At 48.8% G+C, this 14290-nt stretch overlaps 1 protein-coding gene across 1 annotated transcript in view; it reads left to right on the top strand.

Annotated features, from left to right (window-relative positions):
- Acacb (acetyl-CoA carboxylase beta) overlaps nucleotides 1–14290 on the top strand; it is a 99900-nt gene that overhangs the window by 16358 nt on the left and 69252 nt on the right.

The following is a 14290-nucleotide window of genomic DNA, read 5'->3' as shown; positions in this document are numbered from 1 at the left end:
ACAGTGCAGCCATTGGGGGTGGGGAGCTCATGCCTGTAACCCAGCACCAGGGAGGCTGAGGCAAGAACGTCGGGAGTTTAAGGCCAGCTACATGAGACCCTGTCTCAGTTAAAAAGAAAAACAGGGAAAAAAAAGGGAAAGAAAAGAAAAAAGAGAAAAAGAGAAAAGCACGTGCTGGTTTGTATGCAGGCAGAGTGGCACAGCAGGGTGCGTAGCGTTCCCTCCTTCCCATCTTTATTCCTTAATATACGCAGGCAGAAGGAAATCAGCCGGGGTGTGTGGTGCCACTTGGAGTCTGGCCGCCTAGGATGGCTGAGGCAGGAGGATGGCCCAAACCCAAAGGTTTGAAGCCAGCCTGGACAGCAGAAGGAACACCAAAATAGAATTTGACCTGCACAGTTCGGATGACCTTGGGGGTCTGGAGAAGCACAGCCCCGGGGGCGTGCTGCACCTGGTTTCTTCTTCGCACTAGGAGAGGGTTCTGGGGCTCAGGGGAGCAGAGCACAGAGGTAGAAGTCCACTCTCACTAGCTCTACCAAGCCCATGCCGTCAGCATGTCAGTCGAGCCAGTGCTGAGATCAGATCTCTGGACCATGACTTCCCCTCTCCTGTCAAAAAAGAATTCAGACAAATCCACGTCAAGCTTGCAGCTGATCCTCACTGGGGAGCTGGTCTTCACACGGTGCCGTTCACACTGTTAGCACCAAGTTAGAACATCCACAGAACATTGAGGGAGCTTTGGGAGTTTGGCGTTAAAAAGCTAGCTGGCTGTCAGGAAGCTTCAGAGCCAGATTTTTCTGCAGGATCCTGAGCCGGAAGGGAGGCTGTTTGGGTGTCTTTGTTAGTCAGTGGGAGGATGGGTACTACCGTGAAACTTACAAGAAGAAAACCAAATCAACCTATTGTGGGTTTCCTCCCTCCTTCCCTTCCTCCCTCTCTCTCTCTTTCCTTCCTTCCTCCTCTTCTTTTTTGAGGAGGTGAAGTTAAAAACCATGGTTTGGGTGGGGAGACCTAGAAAATCTAAACTGAGAATTTTGCCCACCCTTTTTTGTTTTCCTTCAATTGTCTAAGGCAGGCCTCCCAGAATCTCAGACTTCTGTATAACTGCGGCAAGAGTTCCTGTTCACATGGCTGTGGGGTGCTTAGTGGCCCTCTAGAGGGAGATCCTGGGCCTACAGCCCAGGGAACAGGTGCCATCAGGGGTTACCATTAAGCTACGCCCTCAGTAACCCCGCCCCTCCCCCCCCCATTTATCATTGCAGGATTTTTATGCTGTGCTTCAGAACGTTCTTATGTATAGTCCTGCCCCTGTGAGGGCCTTCTCTTCTCTGGTCCATGCCTTCCTCATCTGTGAAGCCAAGGTGTGGTGGGGATGAGCCCAGGGAGCCTCCTGGACTTTTCCCGATTTTGTTGATGCTTAATAGGGACCACGGTGGCTGTGAGGTGGCTCCAACGGGTAAAAATGCTTGCTACCAAGCCTGGTAACCCAAGCAATCCCCAGGACCCACGTGGTGGAAGGCGAGAACCGACTCCTACAAATTGTTCCCTGATCTCTACACTTGCTGAGGGAGGTCCATCCCCTGCCTATAAAAATAATAAATGTAACTTAAAACATCTTTAAACTGAATGTGGGAAACTCACCGAGCCCCTCCCCCCCGCCCCTTGTAACCAGCACAAGCGTGACTGCCTTCTTCAGTTTCAGGATTCTCATCGGATCCTTACCGTGCATGTCAAACTTATGGAGTGCAGTGTAGAGGGCTGTGAAACATCTCCGGGGTTGCTGGGAGAAGGAGGACAGACTCCATGAGCTCACCGGTGGTCCGGGGCAAGAGCTTGGGGAAAGGGGAGGCGGGGCCTGAGCGGGACAGCTCTTTGGGGGCGTGGCCTGATCGGAACTGGAAGTTGGCTGGAGGCGAGGCCTTGGGGCGTGGCCGAGCCGTAGGGGCGTGGGCGGAGCCACATAGCCTGGTGGGAGGCGTGGGGACTGGCAGGAGGTCGGTCATTCTAGCAGGGCGTGGCCAGGCGGGGCTTTTCTTCGGCTTCCAAGAGTAGGGGGCAGTTCGGGATGGCCTGCGAGGCGCACTGTCCCGCTTGTTGCAGCTGTCGCAGGCTGCGACCAGAGGCCCTCCGGGAGAACGCTTCCGACTCTGGTGGCGACCTGGCGACCGTGCTGTTGTGCCTTGAGAACGGGGCTTGCTCCCTGGGATTAGGGGTTACAAACTGCGCATCCCCATGGGAGCCGGCTAGGATTGGCCGGTGGGCCGGGCAACATGAGCCCCGCCAAATGCAAGGTCTGTTTCCCTGAGCGCACAGGAAAGTAAGTAAGCCCGCGATTTTAATAACTGCTTTTGCAAACTCGTGTACCCCTCCCAGTCCAGATCCGCTGTCCACCCCTGAACACCCTGTCTTTCTCCACCTTCCTCCCAAAGAGATGCGAGTTTAGCTTGGGCCGCTATAGGATGGAGCCCGCCTCGCAAACTAGCGCCCTAGGTGGGCACTCAGTGATGTTGTTTGGAGAAAACATTGCCCAGCACACAAGTGCCTGGGTTGATTGATTCCTGGGTCGCGGCAACCTTCCTATCTCCTCTCCTCTTGCCCCTTTGGCCTTGAGAAAGCGATGCTTGTGGGAGGCAACACTTTTTGAAGCTGAAGCCCTTGGAGAACCCAGGTACCCCGAGCAAGCTTTGTATTAAAGGTCATTTTCTGGGCATACTGATTGGGCAGAGCTTCTAGCCCCACCTACTCGACTGTTAATTTCCTTTCCTCTTTCATTTATCGCATTATGAAAACAGTCACCAAAGGGATGTTGTATTCGTTGCAGAGAATTCAACCCTTTAGCCCGGAGAGTAGTGCACATTTGTAATCCTGACCCTGCTGAGGCAGGAGGATTGGGTTTGAGGCCAGCTTGGGCTGTATAAGAAAGCCAACACACATAAAACCTTAAACAAATGCACAAACTTAGAAAATTATGAATAAACAAAAAGAGGAGTAAAGATATAATTCCACCTGGATCAACAGTAGATACCAGACAAGCCTTGTTTCCAGTGCACATGTTTAATTTATAAAATTGAACCATACAGAATTTACTGTATTGTAACTCACTTGTAGTCTTTTTTCAAGCGGGCTCTGCAAATGATGAGTTTATCTGTGTTTTTCTGGCCTGAGAGCAATAGTTCCTATGTGGTTTAGCAGTTGAAAGCAATCAAGAGGAGAACACCATTTGTGTGAAAACTATGAGAAATTCAAAGGTCAGAGCGCACAAATAAAGTTTTATAGGCACATAGCTCCACTCACTGGTTTCTAGAAAGCCTGTGGCACCACTTGTGGGCTTTGCTAGATGACCCGAGTAGTCGGACAGAGGCAAGGTTATAACACTTGTAGTATCAACTAGCTGGGACTTGACTTGCCAGCCCTTGCTCTGTGTGCCAGGCTAGGTCCAGCGTGTTCCTGCAAATGATGCACTTTAACACGTGCAAGCAGTCAGTGTGTGCGGTGGATAGTCCAGCTTTGTCTCCTCTGTGATGTAGATAGAGCACAGTGAGCCACAGCCTGGAGCTGAGGCACCACCTTCTCCTTAGCTACTTTCTTGTAGCAGATAACCTGGTCCATCCACAATGCATGTGTAAAGTTTGCCTCTGCTAACAAGAAGGGGTATAGCTGTGTTTGGCAAGAACTACTTGTATCTTCCAGAAACTCCCAGTCAAGTGGTAGGCAAATGTCTGGTCAGTTCAATAGCCTTCCCTTCTTTGTGGTTTTACCTTCTATCAATCACGGTCTGAAAATATTGAGTTAAAAATTCCAGAGATAGTTTGTATGTTTTAGGTTGTTGATCGCCCTGAGGGATGTGATGAAATCTTGTGAGATTGGATCCACAAAGCGTCCTTTTGTACAGTGTATCCGTTCTTTGTATGCTATCTGCACCTTAGCATTTAGTGCGCTGCTAGTCACCACATGGTCATTATGTTACCATGCTGCTTCTGCTCAAGTAACCCTTATTTCCTTAACAATTGCCTAAAAGCAGGAGGGAAGAGATGCTGGAGATTTTATTAAGGTACTTGTTACAATGAATCTACTTATTAATATTATTGGAAATCTCTTTTGTTGTTTTGTTTTTGAGACAAGATTTCTCTGTGTAGCCTTGTCAGTCCTAGAAGTAGCTCTGTAGAGCAGGCTGGCCTCAAACTCACTGCCATCTGCCTGCCTCTGCTTCTGGAGTGTTGGGATTAAGGGTGTGCGCCATCACCGCCGGCCCTGTTATTGTGAATCACTTACCATCACTAATTTATAAGCTAGACTTTATCATTGGTATGTACATGTAGGAAAACAAGCCAGCCAGCCAGTATCGACGGGCTCAGGACTAACCATAGTCCTAGGCTTGCACCCCAGGTCTAGAACAGGTTCCCTGAAGATCTCCTGCAACTCTAATTCAAGGTCTGGGCTCTCTAGGTGATCAGGGTGGATGGAATAAACATGTTTTACAAGGAGACTTATTAGATTAGCTTTCACAGTCATTATACCTGCTATCATTTGAGGGATGCTTTTCCCATGCTAGTATGAGTTCTTTGTAGGTGTCATGCCAACTTCTCATGCTGTAACCTCCAATTTCTCTTTTCCTTCCTTTCCCCTTTTTTAGCCTTCTGTCTTTTCGAGACAGGGTTTCTCTGTGTAGCCCTGGCTGTCCCAGAACTCACTCTATAGACTCTATAGACCAGGCTGACTTCAACCTCAGAGATCCACCTGCCTCTGCTTCCCGAGTGCAGATCAAAGGCGAGCGCCACCATGCCCTGCCTCCTTTACCTTTTTATCTCCCTTTGCTTCCTGGGGTACTGGGATAGATTCCAGGCCTCTCACATGCTGCTTCATATCCGTCATCCCCATTCTACACACAAGGAAACCGAGGCCTTGAGCGTGATTTGAGCAGGGATTCGACCAACCCCACGCTGTTGCACACAGGGTTCATTCCACAAACTCTGAATTCTATCTGTTATGTTAAAAGCTCGACCTGCTTAACTAACAAAGCCTTTAGGGACCCTTTGTGAAGTCCTTTAGCTGGCCCTGTCTAAGCAAAGGGCCAAGAAAAGGACCTAAGACTGGGGTCCGCCACATCTTTCAGGTGGTTCAGGGAACATGGAGATCATATCCCTCTACCGTCACCTTTCAGGGGCCTGCCACCCAGCTCCCAAATTAATCACACACAGAGTGATGTGGGATTCCCCTCTTTATTCTGTGAATATGTTTTATTACCATTGGGTAATAAAGAAGCTGCTTTGGCCTATGGCAGGGCAGAATAGAGCTAGGTGGGAAAACTAAACTGAATGCAGGGAGAAAGAAGGCAGAGTCAAGCAGACGCCATGTAGCTGCCCAAGAAGCAAGATGTGAGGTAACAAACAAGCCTCGTGGTACAATATAAAATAATAGAAATGGGTTAATTTCAGTTGTAAGAGTTAGTTAATAAAAAGCCTGAGCTCATGGGCCAAAGAGTATGTAATTAATATTAAGTCTCAGAGTGGTTCTTTCTTTCTTTTTCTTTCTTTGATTCTTTGTTTGTTTGTTTGTTTCTTTTTTTTCCTTTTTTTGAGACAGGGTTTCTATGTAGCCAGTCCTGGAACTCACTTTGTAGACCAGGCTGGCCTCAAACTTACAGAGATCCACCTGCCTCTGCCTCCCGAGTGCTAGGATTAAAGGCTTGTGCCACCACCACCTGGCAGAGCGGTTATTTCATAAGCAGCTTCAGGAACAGACAGACGGAGAAAAACTAGTCCAGGAGGACCAGCAGGGTGGAGAATTTTTATAACTACAATGAGGTTTATTATTACTTATTAATGCCCGGCCTTAGCTTGGCTTGTTTCTTGCCAGTTTTTCTTTCTTATTTATTTGTTTGTTTATGTTAAAAATGTTGTATGAGTGTTTGGCCTGCATATATGTACACATGTATGACACATGTGTCCTGTACCAGAAGAAGTCAGAAGAGGGCATTGGATCCCCTAAAACTGGAATTACAAATGTAATTTGTGAGAGTTACCCATGTGGATACTGGGAATCGAACTCAGGTCCTCTGGAATAGCTGTCAATGCTCTTAACCATTAAGCCATCTTTTCAGGCCCTTGCCAGCTTTTCTTAAATTATCCCATCTACCTTTTGCCTCTGAACTTTTACCGTTCTCTATTCCTGTATATTTCCTTCCCTTCTTACTCAGTGTCTAGCTGTATGGCTGGCCCCTGGAGCCATCCTCTCCTCCTTTTCTTGTTCCTTGATCTCTTTTCTCTCTTTTTCTTCTTCTATTTATCCTCTCTGCCTGCCAGCCCCACCTATCCTTTCTCCTGCCTTGCTGTTGGCTATTCAGCTCTTTATTAGACCAATCAGGTGTTTTAGGCAGGCACAGTAACACAGCTTCACATAGTTAAACAAATGCAACATAAAAGAATGCAACGTATCTTTGCATCATCAAACAAATGTTCCACAGTATAAACAAATGTAACAAATCTTAAATTAATATTCCACAACAGGGCCCTTGTAACATACCTAAGATAATCTTCCCCAGCAGGCGCTCCTCCGTCTGGATCAAAGGATGTGCTGTCACGAGGATTCTGTCATTGCTTACATGAGAGATCTTGCCATGGTCCACCTACCCTCACCTCCTAGAGATGGGGTTCATCTTATTCCTCAGCACCCACTCCTTCCCTCTCCTTTTGATATTTTTAGACATGATTTCACATAGCCCAGGCTGGCCCTGAACTCCCAAGGATAACTTAAACTCCGGATCCTCCTGTTCTACTTTCTGAGAGTTGGGATTACAGGTGTGTATTCAGGAATCAATACAAAAGTCCCTGTGTCGGTCTAGCTCAGGGTTGGTATGATGTTTTCCTAAAAGGCCAAATAGTAAATACTTTCTGCTTTGTGACCGTATAGTTTCTCACAGTTACTCACTCTGCCTTTCATAGTGGCAGTAACTACACAACTAAATGGGCCTGGCTGTGTTACATTAGAGGACTCTAAAACAGGACGTTCGTATAATTGTTATGTGACACAATAGAAATCTTTGGATGTGGTAAAATCATTCATGGCAGATTGAATTCGGTTCAGGGACCGCCTCTGCTCACCCTTAACCTGGTATCATTCTGGAAGGCATCAAGAGGGTGTGTGTCCTGAGAAATTCCCAAATGAGAAAATATGTCAAGACAACTCAGCAGGCAAAGGTGCCAGCCACTAACCTTGACCTGAGTTTAATTCCTGTGGTCTTCATGATGGAATGAAAGAACTGGCTCCCAAAAGTTGCCCTCTGACTTCTCCATACACACGGTAGTTCATGCAGACCCCTCCAAATAAATTAATAAATCCATTTAATTAAATGCTTTTAAATAGAAATCTCCAAAGGTCTATTTATCTGGTATCCTACTTATCTGTAAGATTAGCTTTTATTTGTGTGTTGGTGTGTGTGTGTGTGTGTGTCTGTATATGCTGTATGCCTGTGTGTCTGTCTGTATGAGTGTGTGTATGCTGTGAGTGTCTCTCTGTGTATCTGTCTGTATATGCCGTATGTGTGTGTGTATGTGTGCACCATCAGAGGCCAGAAGAGGGCGTCAGATCCCCTGAAACTGGAGTTACAGGTAGCTGTGAACCACCCATGCGGGTCCTTTGGAGGAGCAGCAAGCTCTCTTAACTGATGAACCATCTCTGTGGCTCCTAGGAACCTGAGTTGTCTGTAGGAAAGTGGCTTTAACAGTTCCACTGGCTCCATGCCTTCTTCCTGTGCCCCGTTACCAACTGCAGACATGCTTTGTGTAGACATCGCCTCCCTCCCACCATGTGGTGGTCAGGGTGCTGGTGCCTGCCTATCCCCTAGTGACGACAAGAGAGGGTGAGGGATTTAAGTGTTGGGGGACACTGGGGCCCTGAACAGCTCTGTTTGTTCTCTGGCCCTGGGATGGTACCCAGAGTCTACTACATCACAGTAGAACAAGAGTTCTACTGTTGAATGGCACCCCACCTCCCTAGATGCTGTATGTTTGTTTAATTTATCTAAAAATTATTGGAGAGAGGGTGACATCTGTGGCAGTCAGAAAAGTTTGCATTAGTTGGTTCCTTTCCTCCATCTTGGGGGTTGAAATGCTCAGAGGCAGGTCATCAGGCTTGGGGGCCCAACCTGCATTTGCTTGTTGAGACAGAGACTTCCCACATGGCTCAGGCTGACCTTGAATGTCTCCACCTCCCAGGTGTTTTGATTTCAGGGTGCATCACCACTCCCCATTTCAGGTCTGACTGAGGGGAGAGCAGAGTACTACTGGCAGGGGGTCACAGGTTCTGGAGCAGATCAGGAGGGTGGCCCTTGGCCAGCCAGGTTTGCCCGCTGGAGCTCTGCCGGAGCTTGGGGCCGTCCTGTGCATTGTATAGGGCTGAGCAACATCTCTGATCTCGACCCGTTAGGTCCAGACTCCCTGAGTTGTGTCAACCAAGAAGGTATTGCCACATCCTCCTGAGGAGCCGAAGTGCCCTGCTTGAGGACCCCTGTGCCCGCTCTCTTGTTTCCAGAGGCCATGTTGCAGGGTTTGTCTTTGTACCTACTCAGTCTTTTCTACTCCAGTATTAAGTTCTGAGGTTAGATAGGGTTAAATCACCCACCCAGGTCTGTCGCTTATCAACTTCGTGGCTTGAGGTAAGTGGTCCTCCCTGTCTCGTTATTGAGAACAGACGGCAGCTTCTCCTACGCAGAGTGGTAAGAAGTCAGCAAGAAAGTCCAGGCCATTGTATATGCCCTTGACAACATTGATTTCCTCCCAGAACAGCCTGGTCTTGTGCCCCAGCAGCTGACTGGGACTGGTGTTTGGCTGGCACCTCTGTTGTTGATTGCTGCTCGAAGCCATTTCCCGAGCCACCGTGGCACATTTCGGCCCTCACCCTTGTCCTTCTGTGTAAGGTCAGGGCTTAGCGTTGGGCCGGAGGCACAGCACTTGGGAAGGTTCTCCTTCAGCCGGCTCCAGTGCCAGGGGAAGGTCGTCTGTCTGGAGCCGACACTGGCTGGCTTCCAGCATTGTCAAAAAGAATCACAATAGCCCTGTGCCTGGACTGGAGATGGGGCCTGGAACAAGGCTACCCCTTGCCTTGCATGCTTCTTTGATGGTCTTCAGGGAAGGGTTCGAGGCCTGCCTGACGAAGGGATTCCATCACCAGCCAAAGTGATGCCACAGACGGTTCTAAGCCTCAAAATGTTTTTCTTAGAGCCGGGTGGTGGTGGCGCACACCTTTAATCCCAGCACTCGGGAGGCAGAGGCAGGCGGATCTCTGTGAGTTCGAGACCAGCCTGGTCTACAAGAGCTAGTTCCAGGACAGACTCCAAAGCTACAGAGAAACCCTGTCTCGAAAAACCAAAAAAAAAAAAAAAATGTTTTTCTTAACTGTGCTTATTTCCGTCAAGTCCCAGGAGCTGGAAGGTTTGTGTGTCTGAGAGTGGAGGGGCCAGACTTTCTGATGCAGGGTGATATCACCTGTGAGGGAAGATCACTGACAGGCGAGGATGGAGTTCAGATGGGGCTTCGTGGAGAGGCTCGGCCAGTGGCTTGTTGCTCCTCTTGGTTAAGGAGCAGGTGGGCCCTGACTTTCCTGGTGTGGTCATTGATTCAGTTCTTTCCCTCTACTGAGGGTCTGGACAGCCTCACTTAATCATAAGCAAACATGCGGCCCTACTGAATGAGCTGTGTGTTATTGTCCCCGTATCCCAGCTAGGAAAACTGGGTGCTCCAGGGGCTGGTGGAATGACCGTGGCTTTGGAAACAACAGACATCATTCAGGAGAGGGACACTACTCTCCTTACTGGGGTCAGTAGGCCATCAGGTGTCAAGGAATAGGATGCTCTAAGGAGGGGACATTGGGCTGGGGACATGGCTCAGTCAGTATTTAAAGTTGGGCTAACTGAGTTCGATTCCCCAAACCCATTTAAAAACAAGTGTCCGGATTGGGAGGCAGAGGCAGGCAGATGTGTGGAATTTGCAGGCAGCCGTTGCAGCATGACGAGTGAACTCCAGGTCGGTGGGAGACTGTCTCAAAGGAGGTGGATGGTGTTTGGAGGATGGTGCCCAAGGTTGTCTGCTGGCCTCCACATACATGTGCACACACCCCATGCACACACATAGCATCATGAATACACATGCTCTATGAAAACCAAAAGGGAGCCGGGCGGTAGTGGCACATGCCTTTAATCCCAGCACTCGGGAGGCAGAGGCAGGAGGATCTCTGTGAGTTCGAGGCCAGCCTGGTCTACAAGAGTGAGTTCCAGGACAGCCTCCAAAGCTACAGAGAAACCCTGTTTCAAAAAAAAAAACCCAAAAGGGAAAATTTACATACCCCCAAACCAACCCTGGGACATTGGAAACGTAAGGGCTGAAATGAAGAATTTTGCTGCATGGATGGTTAGGAGAGAAGGCTGAGGGACTTCTCCAGAAGATAGAAGAAAAGAGGAGAGAAGAAAATGCCCTAATGGGCTAGCTTCAGAATTTCAACAAAATATATATAATGTAGTAGTCTAACCTCTGCACTTCAACAGCCAAGCTTCAGGATATAATAGGGAGGAATAAGAGGTAAGGAGATATTTGGAGACTGAGTCCCAGTGTGTTAACTTTCAGTTTAGAGAAGGCGGGGCTTGGGATATATCTCAGAATCCTTCCATACATAGCCTGTAAGCCTCGGGCTCCATTCCCAGCACCATGAAGAACTAGGACACCAGACTGAGAGGGCCTGGCAAATCCACAGCCTTACTGATGGAAACAGACATATTTGTGCACACATGACACCGTCAAATACAGGGGACAGAAGAACATGTAAGCTTTCAAATATGGAAAAACTAGGTCACTGACAAAAGATCAAAGATTAAAACCCACCAACCAAAAAAACAAACAAAAAACCTTCAACCAAACAACAAGAAAAAACAAACAATAAAACCCCCAAACACCTGGGGACTCCAACATCATGACGCTGGCTTCAAAACTCTGAAGGAAGTTTGCCTTCCTTCAGCTCAGCACAGAGTGAACGACGGGTCTGAACCCAAGGGCAGAAGGAAAACAGTTGCCAGACATGCAAGGCAGTCAAGTTTTCTGTCCTCTTCCATAGCTTTCTCAGAAAGCTACATGAGGGTTTCTCCCATGGAAACTGTAGGGGACACCAGGAAAGAGCAACAGTGTCTACAGCGGAGCAGGCAGCATGTGGTCAGGACGCTGGTGGTGGTGACCAGGGAGCCAAGGGGACCAGGGGCGGGGTCAGTGGGTCGAGGACGTCACTGTAACGCACACTGCTATTACACACACTGTCTTGTTAACCGTGTGAAGCTATTAGCAGATCTGTGTCAGCAAAACAAGGGAGTACCCAGAGAGAGATGGGGCCCGCCAGCCACCCCAGATTAGAATCCTACTCTAGCCGGGCGGTGGTGGTGCACGCCTTTAATCCCAGCACTCGGGAGGCAGAGGCAGGCGGATCTCTGTGAGTTTGAGGCCAGCCTGGTCTACAAGAGCTAGTTCCAGGCCAGGCTCTAAAAAAGCTGCAGAGAAACCCTGTCTCGAAAAACCAAAAAAAAAAAAAAAAAAAAAAAAAAAAAAAAAAATAGAATCCTACTCTAAGGAAAGACAGAAGGAAGGACAGACATCTGTGGTGCCTGTCTGGTGAATGAGATGGAAGCCTCCCTCCAGGATGGCACCTGTGGGAAGGAGACAACCCGGAGGGGTTAGCCTCCTATGCTAGCGTCTGTGAGGAGTGTGGGACGAACCAACAAGGAACATCAAGTGAAGGGTGAAAATCACCAGCTCCAGAAGGCAATAGAGAACACACGGCCAGCCGTGGAGGCTCACTACCCTCATCTGTGAAAGCAAGCAGACCAAACAGAGCCCACTCTGCAGGAGCCTGGGGAGGCGCCTGGACAGAGCAGCTGTGGATCAGCTAAGCCTCCTCTCTGGATGGGACAGCCACAGGCGGCATCTCTGACAGACGGCTCAGGAGAGTGCGATGTGTGCCCAGTGATTCTGCTTCCGACACCAAACAGCCACATACGTGAGGATCAGTGGGTGTTTCTAGCCCCGTGCTGTGTAGTGCGGCCGAGGCCTGTATGTCCCTGCTACTTACGAGGCCGACCCAGGAGGATCTCAGTTCTAGGCTATCTTGGGTTACACAGACACTGTTTCAGAAAAGAGATTCTAGACATATGATGTGGTGTACCTAAGCTGGGTGAGTGTGTGCTAGGATGTCCCCACAGTGTAACCTAACGCACTTCACTCAGAAAGCATCTCTGCCCTTCAGCTGGGTGGTGTCTGTGTCCACGGGGTGTGGAACCTTGCAGATGTGAAATGCCGGAGTCAACAGGGGTTTCCTTTCGGGGGTTACAGAGGAGTGAGGCAGGGGCCTTCCTTGTATTGTGATGTAGTTTGTGTTTTTATTATATTTATTTGGGGTGTATGTGCGCGCTTGCGTGTGTGTGTGTGTGTGTGTGTGTGTGTGTGCATGCGCGCACGCGCGCGGCAGAAGACAACTTTTAGGAGTTTGCTTCTGTCCTTCCACTACATGGGTCCTGGGGATTGAACTCAGATCGTCAGACTTGGCAGCAAGCACCTTTGCCCACGGAGCCATCTTGTCGTGTGTTATTCCTTTTGTTTTCAAGTTTCCTGAACCCTCAGCAGTGAGTGAGTTTTTATCCACACTGACAGAGGGCTTTTTTTTTTTAAAGATTGTATTTGTTTTTAGTTTATGTGTATCAGTGTTTACCTGCATGTCTGTCTGTCTGTGTATCATGTGGAGGGCCCACAAAGGCCAGAAGTCAGGGTTAGATCCCTGGAGTTGGAGTTACAGGTAGTTGGGAGTCACCGTGGGAGCAGCCAGTGCTCCTTGTGACCAGGTGACAGGGACTGCGGTCACCACAGTCCAGAGAGTTTGGTGACTGCGCATCCTCATTGCATTTCCTGTACAAACATACACAAACCGACACAGATGATTGCGTCTTCCTTGGGCCCAGAAGCTTCGTTGAGTCTGCCATCAGCGTGTGCATTCGGAGCCCCGATCTCATTCATGTTCTTCCCCGGTTTGAGTGTGTGTGTGTGTGTGTGTGTGTGTGTCACTTCCTGAACCCCTCTGTGATTGCGCCTGTGTGTTGACACCTGATCTTGGGTCACTACTCACTGGTGATGGATTGACCCTTCCTCTTCTTCTCTTCCGGTGGCAGCCGTTCTTCCAGCCCCAGGGTGGGAAGGAAGGGTAGGTGTGTGGGGGAGGGAAAGCAGAGTCGGAAGCACAATCTATACTATGTTTTAAAAAACTGTTTTCAGCTTTTATTTTTTTATTTTTTTATTTTGGTTTTTCGAGACAGGGTTTCTCTGTGGCTTTGGAGCCTGTCCTGGAACTAGCTCTTGTAGACCAGGCTGGCCTCGAACTCACAGAGATCCGCCTGCCTCTGCCTCCCGAGTGCTGGGATTAAAGGCGTGCGCCACCACCGCCCGGCAAAAAATTTATTTATTTATTATGTATACAATATTCTCAGTATTCTGTCTGCATGTATGCCTACAGGCCAGAAGAGGGCACCAGATCTCATTACAGATGGTTGTGAGCCACTATGTGGTTGCTGGGAATTGAACTCAGGACCTCTGGAAGAGCAGGCAATGCTCTTAACCACTGAGCCATCTCTCCAGCCCCTCAGCTTTTAGTAATAATAAACGTCCATACAGAAAAGTTCACGAAAGCTGCATGTACTAAATTTGTCAAGTGTTGGAATGAAGAGTCATAGTGTGTATTGATCCTGCTCATAGCGTGCTCATGGCTGCTGTAAGTTCCCAGATGGCGGACGTGCCGAGGAAAAGCTGAGTTACAGCAGGTACAGGCTTCCTGAGACAGCACTTTCTGGCCTTGAGTCTCTTTGTGCTTCCATGTTTTTTTTTTTTTTTTTGTGTGTGTGTAGGGTGTGTGTGTGTGGTGCGTGTGTAGGGTGTGTGTATGTATGTATAGGGTGTGTGTGTGTAGAGAGAGAGAGTGTGTGTGTGTGTAGGGTGTGTGTGTGTGGTATGTGTGTAGGGTGTGTGTATGTATGTATAGTGTGTGTGTGTGTGTGTGTAGGGTGTGTGTATGTGTAGGGTATGTGTGGTGTGTGTGTGTGGAGAGAGTGTATTTGTGTGTAGTGTGTGTGTAGGGTGTGTGTATGTGTAGGGTATGTGTGGGGTGTGTGTGTGTGTGTAGGGTGTATGTGTAGGGTATATGTGGTGTGTGCGTGTGTAGAGTGTGTGTGTGTGTGTGTAGGGTGTGTGAACACACACTCTCCCTGGCCACTGGT

The sequence above is a fragment of the Arvicola amphibius genome, chromosome 10 (assembly GCF_903992535.2).
Source record: "Arvicola amphibius chromosome 10, mArvAmp1.2, whole genome shotgun sequence".
Taxonomy (NCBI): domain Eukaryota; kingdom Metazoa; phylum Chordata; class Mammalia; order Rodentia; family Cricetidae; genus Arvicola; species Arvicola amphibius.
Note: the sequence above shows the minus strand (reverse complement) of the source record. Positions and strands in the feature narration are given on the sequence as shown.